The sequence below is a fragment of the Phyllobates terribilis genome, unplaced genomic scaffold, assembly GCF_046119375.1.
Source record: "Phyllobates terribilis strain yellow unplaced genomic scaffold, ASM4611937v1 Scaffold_183__1_contigs__length_3771566, whole genome shotgun sequence".
NCBI classification, from domain to species: Eukaryota; Metazoa; Chordata; class Amphibia; order Anura; family Dendrobatidae; genus Phyllobates; species Phyllobates terribilis.
The window spans coordinates 671,451-683,681 of NW_027362943.1; positions in this window are offsets into that span (position 1 = coordinate 671,451).

The following is a 12,231-nucleotide window of genomic DNA, read 5'->3' on the forward strand; positions in this document are numbered from 1 at the left end:
AATAATACCACATACAAAGAATACTGACACATCATGACTAGACCACATATTATCACCACATAGTGACCGAATAATACTACATACAAGGAAGAAATACCACCACACCATGACCAGACCACATATTACTACATACAAGTAATACTATATACAAGGAACATAGAATTAAACCTCATACTCTTGTTCATGCATATTTGTATTCCACCCTGTATATAAACAGTTTATTGCAGGAAATTTGTGTGAAAACCACCGATGTTAGGAAATACACCCGCATCTGATCTGGTGCAAAGCATAATATTCTGGCAAAGGATCATAGAGCCGCAGATATATCGAGCATTATCAATCATATCAACGGTAGGCAAATAGATGCATCATTGTAAAACAGATGAAAACAAGTATGTACAAAACACTGGTGAGATTACTGTAGAACATTGCAATGGTGAATCAGATTAGATGGAACGTACAAATCCATGATATCCAGGAGTTGGATGTATAACAGATAAATTGCAATGGCATACGTCTGCATAGAGTCTGATGCAAAACTTGATCGTGAGGCTATAGGTATAGCAAGCATTTCTATCTGTATCAATGAAAAACAGATTGTCATGGAAGTATTGAAAATCTTTTCTTCTCCCCTGTCATAGATATTAAGAAGTCTCTCTCCCAGACCCCTCTTCCCTCCTCCCCTATAGTAATTGTCCACGGGAGAAGAGCTGACACTTTGGCCAGTGGCCTCTATGCAAGTTAATACACACATGAGAAGGGCCTTGTAAGCTAATGCTGGCCCAAAAGGTGCTACCAAACCCAATTAACACAGGCTTGTGATAGATTTACAGCTAACTGCGAAGGTTGTATTTCCAGTGCTTCAAAGGGAATGTAACAAAGGCCTGCAGACAGCCCGAAGCCGATACAGAATAGGGAATAAATAAAGTTCCATACATCCGATAATAATGGAGCCTATATTTTGGGTGGCAGGGTCAGCTAAGGAACAATATGGATATTTTCCCGTCGCTGTAAGCCCCTCTGGGGAGCTGTGGCGCAAAAATAGCAGATGGCAGCTATACCGTGTGTGGTCTCTGGAGAAAGGTAAAATCATAACGGAAAATATGGTATCACTTTCAGGCCTCTACGATCAACCCACGATAAGTTATTGCAAAAACCAGATATCTAATAAAAATATGAAGGCTGGAGACCAGCCCCCGTGATGTCATCACAGGGGGTATGTGGGCAGGTCTCACTTAGGCATAAAAGAATCCACGGAGGATGGATCAGCACTTATGTTGGAAGTTACATATTTTGTGTAGCACGGGTCACATTCTCTGAATGGGCATCGGAGTGCTTCCCTCCACCTATACTGAGTCGTCCCTGCGAACTGTATAGAGTAAGTTGAGAATTGGAAGACAACAGTAATGTGTTGCCTGACAAAGGTTTTCTATAGAGTGTGGTGTCCGCTTTATGAGATGTTACTATCCCGGTCAGAAAAATATCCAGAAATGGAATGGAAATCAAAGGTTCGCTGACAGTGAATTTTAAATTTAAGGAATAGGAATTCAATTACAAAACAAATTGTGACACCGGGTCACCTCTCCATACCAAAAGTACATCATCAACATATCTACCAAACCAAAAAATGTGCTCAAAAAATGGATTATCAGAAAAAATTTAAATTTCTTCCCACCACATGTACAGAATAGCCAAAGATGATGAGAATTTGGAGCCCATGGGGGCTCCAAGTACTTGTAAATAATATTTAGTATCAAACATAAAATTGTTGTGGGACAACAAATATTTTATGTTATAATGAACCTTTTTAAATTCACAGAATATCCACTATATTTATTTAAATGATGTTGAACGGCAATGATGGCCAATGCGTGAGGGATGGAAGAATACAGGTTGACAACATTGCTGGTGACAAACCTATATTCTTCCTGCCACACAAACCTGTCAAAAACCCTCAGGACAGACGTAGTATCTTTCACATAGCCTGGTGTTTGAATAACCAGAGGATTATTATTATTATTAAATATTTACATAGTGCCATTAGGTTCCATGGCGCTTTACAAGTGTAGGGGCAGACAGGGACACGAACATGAAACATCAAACGAGGCGCACTGGTACAGTAGGGCAGGGGGTCCTGTCCACGAGGGCTCACAGTCTATAGGGGGTGGTGGGGAGACAGGAGGAAGGGGAGAGGACAGGGTGAGATGGTGTAGCGGATGGGTCTCAGTGTGGGCTGTAGGCCTGAAGGAAGAGGTGGGTCTTTAGGTTTTTCTTGAAGGTTCCCAGGGTAGGGGAGTGTCGGATGTGATGGGGGAGAGAGTTCCAGAGTATGGCGGATGCACGAGAGAAGTCTTGTAGGTGGTTGTGGGAGGAGGAAATGAGAGGGGAGAAGAGAAGAAGTTCTTGAGAGGAGCGAAGATCGCGCGGGGGGACATATCTGGAAACCAGGTCGGAGATGTAGGGAGGGGACAGGTTATGTATGGCCTTGTATGTTAGGGTTAGGGTTTTGAACCGTGATCTCAGGGCAATGGGGAGCCAGTGAAGGGCTTGGCAGAGGGGGGAGGCGGGGGTGAAACGGGGAGATAGGTGGATGAGTCGGGCAGTGAATTGAGGATGGTGTGGAGAGGTGGGAGGGAGGAATCGGGGAGGCCAGTGAGCAGGGGGTTGCAGTAGTCGAGACAGGAGATGATGAGGGCGTGGATAAGCGTTTTTGCCGAGTCCTGGTCAAGGAACAAGTGGATTCGGGCAATGTTCCTCAGTTGGAGTCGGCAGGCGGTGGAGAGGGCTTTGATGTGGGGCTTGAAGGAGAGGGAGGAGTCGAGGATTACCCCGAGGCACTTGGCGTGGGAGACGGGTGAGAGGGTGCAGTCGTTGATTATGATGGATAAGTTGTTGAGCTGGGGAGAACGGTTGGGGGGGGGGACGATTTTCTCGGTCTTGTAATGTTCACCAGCCATTGGCTTAAATTCTCATTCAATGAACCCATACCCGAGATAATAGAGTGAATGGTGGGGGAGGGGAGATACCTGTTACAACTCTCCTGTTAGTTTTTTTTTTAGTTTGCTGGTCACATGACCATTTTGCCTATTTAATCCGACTCCGCCCTCCTGGCTTTGCTGGACTTCATTTGTATTTACTACTGTTGAGCTAGCTTGTTGCTCTATTGCCGTACTCTGTTAGTTTTGCTAGGTCTTATGACCTCTTTGCTTTTTTGTTGTGTGTTTGTCTTTGACTGCTACTATTTCTGCTAGGAGGTGTCCAACTAAATCCCAGTCCTTAGATCTTGTAGGGATCCCTCCCCCACATCTATAGGTCTGCGTTCAGACTAGCCGAGGACTTTAGCGGGTCTGATCGCAGGATCAGGTTCCCCGTTACATCGTAGGGATCTAGTTTAGTTCTATTGTAGGGACAGATCTCCTGCCTTTCCTTAGTCTCTGTAGCAGATCATAACAGTAAGTCCAGCCAGAAAAAAAAAAAAAAAAAATTTCTCTAAGGAAAGACCTCCAGTTTTCCATCATGGTCTCGGTGCAAGATTTGGCTCAATGCTTGCAGGGACTCTCTCTGGAGGTGACCAAGCTCCAACAACACGTGAGTAGCTGTTCTGGAGCGCATTTTGTTGAACCTAAGGTACGTCTGCCTGATCTATTTTTTGGCGAACAACAAGATTTTTTTTCCTTTAAAAATGCTTGTCTATTATATTTTCGTTTGAGACCCGGATCCTCTGGTGATGAATCACAGCGCATAGGGTTCATAATGTCACTTTTGCGCAAAGATCCTCAGGGATGGGCCTTCTCTCTCCAACCTAGTGATCCGTGCTTTAGATCAGTGGATAATTTTTTTCTGCTTTGGGTTTGTTGTACGATGATCCTGATCGTGTCTCATCTGCTGAGTCTGAATTAAGACGTTTGAGGCAGGGATCAGGTAATGTGGAAAAATATTGTTCTCACTTCCGTCGGTGGTCTGCCCAGGTGGGGTGGAACGATTCTGCTTTGAAAAGCTTGTTTCTTGCAGGGCTATGTGAAAGGGTAAAGGATTTACTGATTGCTTATCCCACACCTGGAAACTTGCAGGAGGCAATGCAATTAGCTATACGGGTGGACAGGAGACTGCGTGAAAGGGTTAATGAGAGCAAATCCTCTGCTATGTCAGCTTCGAGTCATGACAGGTTCTGTGCTGACAATGGAGAGCCGATGGAAATTGGGGCGATGGCACCCCGCTCTCAGGAAAAAGACCGCCGACTTTCTGAAGGCTTGTGTTTCTATTGCGGAAATTCTGGTCATTTTATTAAAAGCTGTGTGCTTCGTATGAAGAAAGAAAAAAAAAATGGTCAGTCATGCCCGTATTGCCTGTTTAAATTCTAAGGGAGTATTCCTATCTGCCACTACTGCTGCTCAGGATGAATTAATTGAATTTCGGGTATTTGTGGATTGTGGATCTACTCTGAATGTGATTGATGGGGGATTCTTGGAAAAACTTAAATTAGAACCTAAAACTTTGTCATCCCCTATTGCTGTGGTTTCTGTCGATGGCTCTCCCTTGAAGAGTGTTACTCACAAGGTCTGTGAATTTCCCCTCACTATTAATGGCATTCATCAAGAGAATTTGGATTTGGTGGTATTGAATAATTTGCCTTCTCCAGTAATATTGGGGTTACCCTGGTTGAAATTGCACAATCCTGTGCTGGATTGGTCTACCAATGAAATTAAGTCCTGGAGCCCTAAGTGTTATGACAAGTGTTGTAACGGGCGCATTGCTGCTGTGGATAGAGGGGAATTGCCTGTACCTATTCAGGATTTTTGGAGAGTTTTTTCTGAGGAGGAGTCGCAAGTTTTGCCTCCCCATAGAGACTATGATTGTACCATTGAATTTGTCCCTGGAGCGACTCTTCCTAAGAGTCGTTTATTTAATCATACTATTCCTGAGAGAAAGGCTTTGGAGAAATACATACAGACAAGCTTGGCCGCTGGTCACATTAGGCCTTCCAAGTCTCCTGTGGCTGTTGGTTTTTTTTTTTGTAAAAAAAAAAGATGGCGGTTTACGTCCTTGTCTGGACTTTCGTGAGATTAATAAAATTACTGTACGCAATCCTTACCCACTGCCATTGATTCCCGATCTATTTAACCAGTTAGTGGGGGCCAAGTGGTTCTCTAAAATTGATCTCCGGGGGGCATACAATTTGTTGCGCATGAAGGAGGGTGATGAATGGAAGACTGCTTTTAACACTCCTGTGGGTCATTTTGAGAATCTGGTTATGCCTTTTGGTCTCACCAATGCTCCAGCATTTTTTCAGAATCTTATTAATGATATCCTTAGACCTTTAATCGGCAAAAATGTGGTTGTGTATTTGGATGACATTTTGATTTATTCGCCGGATCTGGAGTCTCATTGGCGGAGCGTACGTGAGGTATTACAGTTATTAATGGACAATTCACTTTTTGCTAAGCTGGAGAAATGTGAGTTCGCTGTACAGAGAATTAGTTTTTTGGGCTACATTATCTCCAGTGAAGGTTTTGAGATGGACCCGGTTAAAGTTCAAGCTGTGCAGGAATGGCCTAGGCCTATTGGTTTGAAATCGATACAGAGGTTTTTGGGTTTCGCCAATTATTACAGAAAATTCATAAAAAAATTTTCTATTATTGTCAAACCGCTGACCGATCTCACCAGGAAAGGTGCTAATGCGGTTCAGTGGACTTCTGAGGCCATTGAAGCTTTTGTGTTTTTAAAGGAGAGGTTCACCTCTGCTCCCATCCTTATGCAGCCTGATGTGACTAAGCCGTTTTTGGTTGAGGTTGATGCTTCTTCGGTGGGGGTTGGTGCGGTGTTGTCTCAGGAAAACAAGGATGGAGTACATCCCTGTGCCTTTTTTTCAAAAAATTTTTTCCGAGACTGAACTTAATTACGATATTGGTAATCGGGAATTGCTGGCGATTAAACTCGCATTTGAACACTGGCGTCACCTCTTGGAAGGTGCTGAATTTCCCGTTCAGGTTTTCACTGATCATAAAAATCTGATCTATCTTGATGCTGCCAAGCGCTTGAATGCCCATCAGGCTAGGTGGGCACTTTTTTTCTCGCGGTTTAATTTTTCCGTTACTTACATCCCGGGTACCAAGAATGTTAAAGCGGATGCTTTGTCTCGCAGCTTTTCTCCCATGGTCGGTGTTGAGGAGGAGGAGGAGACCATTTTACAAGAAGGTGTTGTGATTGCTGCTTTGGACTCCATTTTGGAGGATGAGATTCTTAAAGCACAGGAGAATGCCCCATCTAACACTCCCCATGGGAGGTTGTTTGTGCCTAGGACCTTTAGGAGAGATTTGTTTGTTGAGTGTCATGAGTCTCGGTTGGCAGGTCATCCAGGAATTTCTGAGACCAAGAGACTTGTGGGTCGCAGTTTTTGGTGGCCTGGATGGCAGAAGGAAGTCATTAAGTGGGTGCGCCAATGTACTGTGTGTGCAAGATCCAAGTCTTCGCATGCTCCTGCTGCGGGGTTGCTTTGCCCTCTGGAGGTTCCTAGTGCACCTTGGACACATCTGGCTATGGACTTTATTACTGACCTTCCTCCCTCTGAAGGTTTCACGGTCATCTGGGTGGTCGTGGACCGTTTTAGCAAGATGTGTCACTTGGTTCCCTTCATCAAACTGCCTTGCGCTAAGACACTCGCTAAGGCCTTTGTCAAGGAGATTGTCAGACTACATGGTGTTCCTACTGACATTGTTTCTGATAGGGGACCTCAGTTCGTGGCTCGTTTCCGGCGTGCCTTTTGTGACCGATTGGGAGTTCATTTGTCGTTTTCATCCGGATATCATCCTGAGTCTAATGGCCAGACAGAAAGGAAGAACCAGGATGTTGAGCAGTTCTTGCGTTGTTTTGTGGCAGACAATCAAGAGGGGTGGTCTGAGTTTCTGCCACTTGCTGAATTTGCTCTTAACAACCATACATCCTCTTCTGCTGGGTGTTCGCCTTTTTTTTTGTTGTTCTGGGAGACATCCGTCTTTTGGGTCATTTTCCAAATTGGTTTCGGCTGTGCCTGAGGAGGAGAGTTTTTCCGGTGATTTGGAGAGAGTTTGGACGGATGTGCGTGGTAATCTTCAGGAGGCTAACAAAAAATCTAAGAGGTACTTTGATAGGAAACGGCAAGAGGTTTTGTTTGCTGTTGGTGACATGGTTTGGTTGTCCTCTAAGAATCTGCGATTGAGGATTCCTTCTAAAAAATTGGGTCCCAAGTTCGTAGGGCCCTTTAAGGTACTTCAGATAGTTAACCAATCTGCTGTTAGGCTGGAGGTTCCTACGTCCTGGAGGATTAATCCGGTGTTTCATGTTTCTCTGTTGAAAAAAGCTGATGTGTCGGATGGTGACGCCTCTGCCACTGTTCCTCCGGTGGTGGAGGACGGGGAATATGAAATTTCCCGCATCCTAAATTCTAGACGGTATAGAGGGAGTTTGCAGTATCTCGTCGCTTGGAAGGGTTTCGGACCTGAGGATAACTCATGGGTGAGGGCGGATGATGTTTCTGCCCCCAGACTTGTCCGAGCGTTTCACAGGAGGTTTCCTGGTAAGCCTGGGCCTAGGGGATCCGGAGGATCCTCTTAGAAGAGGGGGTACTGTTACAACTCTCCTGTTAGTTTTTTTTTAGTTTGCTGGTCACATGACCATTTTGCCTATTTAATCCGGCTCCGCCCTCCTGGCTTTGCTGGACTTCATTTGTATTTACTACTGTTGAGCTAGCTTGTTGCTCTATTGCCGTACTCTGTTAGTTTTGCTAGGTCTTATGACCTCTTTGCTTTTTTGTTGTGTGTTTGTCTTTGACTGCTACTATTTCTGCTAGGAGGTGTCCAACTTATCCCAGTCCTTAGATCTTGTAGGGATCCCTCCCCCACATCTATAGGTCTGCGTTCAGACTAGCCGAGGACTTTAGCGGGTCTGATCGCAGGATCAGGTTCCCCGTTACATCATAGGGATCTAGTTTAGTTCTATTGTAGGGACAGATCTCCTGCCTTTCCTTAGTCTCTGTAGCAGATCATAACAATACCCTTGTGTGTTTTGGGGAGCCCATGAAAAATGGGATAATCAGGTAACAGCCAGAGCTTTGTTATTAAACACCGACATATAAATGCCTTCCTCCAGAATAGTGGACAACATTGTTTTATACAAATTGGTAGAATTCATAGAGACCACCGGAGCAGATTTCATATATCAACAGTTCTAATAGCACATACTCCGGGGCATCAAAACATTGTGTCCATACAGAATAATGATCTCACACAGTTTTCTTTCTTTGGTCTTGAAAAAGTTAATTATCCGGTAAGGGGTGGAAACAGACAGAAACCCCTTAATATGCGTGAAGCCTTCTGGATCTGACGTGTAAATACTAAATACCCTTCGGGTAATGAATTTCCGCAATGACCGGTTTTACATCTATTGATGAAATTCATACCGGTTTATTCCCAGCAGACCATCTATATGGTGACATTCCAGATTTTCTGAATTTATTTTGTGTTTTTCCGGTTATTATTTGCCGGCGTACTTATTTCCCTTTCTGTATATTGCGCTATCATTGCTGATTCATCTTCGCAGAACGCACATAAATGATGCAAATATCTTAAAGATTTTTCAGCAATGACTGAGTATTTCCATTGCAATGTTCTGCGGCTTATTTATCTTCCATTTCTCATATATTTATTTTTGTCCGTTTTTTCGCAATATAATTCAATGATTTGTTTTTTATTGATACAGATAGAAATTCCCGCTACATCCACAGCTTCACGATTCAGTTCTGCATCAGATATTTGTTTTTGTCAGTTTTATTATAATGTAATTACCTGTTTTTCATTGATACAGATAGAAATGCTTGCTCTATCTATAGCCTCATGATCAGGTTTTCCATCAGACTCTATGCAGACGTCTCCCATTGCCATTGATCTGTTATACATTCAGCTCCTGGATATCATGGATTTGTACGCTCCATCTAATCTGATTCGCCATTACAATGCTCCACAGTAATCTGATTCGCCATTACAATGCTCCACAGTAATCTGATTCGCCATTACAATGCTCCATCTAATCAGATTCGCCATTACAATGCTCCACAGTAATCTGATTCGCCATTACAATGCTCCACAGTAATCTGATTCGCCATTACAATGCTCCACAGTAATCTGATTCGCCATTACAATGCTCCACAGTAATCTCACCAGTGTTCTGTACTTGTTCTCGTCTGTTTTACAATGATGCATCTATTTGCCTCTCGTTGATATGACAGATAATGCTCAGTATATCTGCGGCTCTATGATCCTTTACCAGGATATTATACTTTGCACCAGATCAGATGCGGGTGGATTTCCTTGTAAATCTTCTACTATGTAATCAGTTTTAATTGGCATAATTTTTTTCCCCTTTATTTGTTCATTGTTATAGGTTTATAGTTTCTCCATATTGGTTATTGTGCATATTATTTTATATTATATTTTTACGTGTCAGATCGATAAGAACAATATTTCTATTCACAATTTAGACATTGATGCGTTTTATCTGTTTATTGGACATTGTTATTGCGATGCTCTATACTGAATCTATCATCCATCTCATGTACAGTATACATGTTCCTGTCCCTCTATAATCAGTATATCCTCCCGCCTGCCGTTGCTATAGTTGATGGCATTTGTGATGTTCTGACCCTGTGATCTCACACCTGTACACTTAATCCCGGTGTTGTGTTCCTATATGGGATAATCCCCTGGCAGCTAACACCGGTGGTCTTCACACAAATGTCCTGCAATAAACAGTTTATATACAGAGGGGGATACGGATATGCATGAATAAGAGTATGAGGTCTAATTCTATCTTATTTTTCACCATCATGGTGTTTTGCATTTCTGGCTTGTTGTGTGACGCTTGTAATGATCACCTTGTCTGTATTTGATCCCGTTGCCTTCAATGTGAACTGTGGCTTGGATTTTCTTCACACCTTTTGCATGTCTAATTGATTTCTCATTTCATGTCATGTGTCTCCATTGTGCTTGTGTGTATATATATATATATATATATATATATATATATATATATATATATGACTTCATTGTCCTTTACTCATCTGCTATAACTAAAGGCGCAACCCTAGCGCCAGAAATACATAAGAATTTAACATTTTTTGTTTTTTTTTAAATGATCCAATACATTTTTCTCATATTTTACCTGTTGGAGTGCTGATTTTCTCCTTTTCGTTTTCTTCATATGTCTGTGCTCACCAGCCGGACCGGCACCCTTCAGTGGACTATCTTCACTCTGTTTGGATTCTGCGTTGCAGCTCCCTAACCCTCCCTCCTGTTTCTTCACAATATTTTAACACGTATCCTAGGCCTCGATGTTCCCCATACAAACTTGCTGTTAGAATTGTTGAGACGGGAGGAAAAGGTCTGAGAAACGCAGACCGGAACGGTCTGAAATATATAAAGAAGATCTGGCAAAATGTCCATTTTGATCACACTAATACGACCAAACCAGAACAAGGGTTTCAAGTTATAATTCATTTGATTTTTAACCATTTGTTCAAGGATGGGGGATATAATATAAAAGATACAGATCATCCAAGTTCCCCAGAATTTGTATACCCAGGTACTTAATTGTGTCTTTCTGACACTTAAAGGGGAAGTTAGAAATGAGCTATTGTGTCAGTTCAGGGTTAAAAGTTATATTCATGGCTTCTGTTTTAGAGTAGTTGACTTTAAAATTGCTTTCATGGCCGAGTTATTCAAATTCCTTTATTATAGAGGGAAATGAGATCATTGGGTTTGAAACATAGAGCAACAAGTCGTCTGCATGTAGAGCTAGTTTATAGTGATGTAAGCCTATAGTAACTCCACTAATATCTGGATTTGTATGTAATGCTACCGCTAAATGTTCCATCACCAATGTGTATATGAGAGGTGATAAGGGACACCCTTGTCTCGTCCCCTTTTTAATAGAAAATGTGTCATATAGAAGGCCGTTTACCCTATCGCTTTAGGGTCAGTGTAGAAGGATAGAATTTTAGATAACAAGAAAGAGTCCAACCTAATTTGTGGTAGGGGGCTCTTCAAGAAAGACCAATGCACTGTGTAGAACGCTTTTTTGGCGTAGGCAGAAACAAGGCACATTGGGAGCCCCTGTTTTTTGCATGTGAAATTAACAACGTTTTATTTTTATTATCACTAGCTTCTCTACCCTTAATGAAGGCAACCTGATCGTTGCTGACAATTGAGGGTAGATAGTGGGAGAGCCGTGTTGTAACCACTTTAGAGAATATTTTGACGTCTACATTATTTAATGATATTGGATGAATATTAGGGCAGGTATTTGGTCCTTTTCCAGGCTTTGATGAAACCATTATATGAGCCTTAAGCGATTAGGGGGCAAAAGGGGGAGTCTTCTGAGATATCATTGAACACTTTGGCTAAAAATGGTAATAACAGAGGTGCAAACATCTTATAAAATCTATTATTGAATCCATCTGCCCCAGGGCTCTTCCCAATAGGGAATGATTTAATGGCCTCTCCTATCTCTTGTTCAGTGAAAGCTTTGTCTAGTATCTCCTGCTCAGGGGTCTGTAAGGAAGGAACGGCAGTGTCCATAATATATTTGTTATTTTTAGTTTCAAGAATATTAGGTGGCATGTCGTGGTATTGTCCATGAATATTACATAGCGAACTATAAAGGCAACTAAATGCTTCCTCTATGTCAATGGGGTTATGAGTTTCTGGCTCAGGTGCCCCTTTTATGTTGGAGCCGTATGTCCTTTACACGTGTGGATGTAACCTCCTTGCCAATGAGCAACCACATTTATCTGTGAATTCGTACGAGTACCTTCACATGCGATCTTGATATTTTGTATATGTTTGATCTAGTAAAGACCTTCCCTCATTTATTTTTTTCAATCAGATCATTTTTATTTAACGAAACTAAGAATTACCAACATTTCTTTTTTTAAATAAACTTTGTGACAAAAAAAAAGAAAAACCAGTAAACAAAACAAGAACCGGTTTACAATGATATAAATCCCAATATCGCTGTATAGTACAAGGTTTTGGAATACTAATTTTACATTTGTACATAAATATCTGAATACTTCCTGACGGCTTATTTTTTTTCCTATTGAGACATCAAAAGAAAAAGAATATATCTAAGAATGGGCAATTGTGTGGACTGAGACAATTATTATTTGCTGACACCTTGGGTATAAGGATATACATTCCTGGC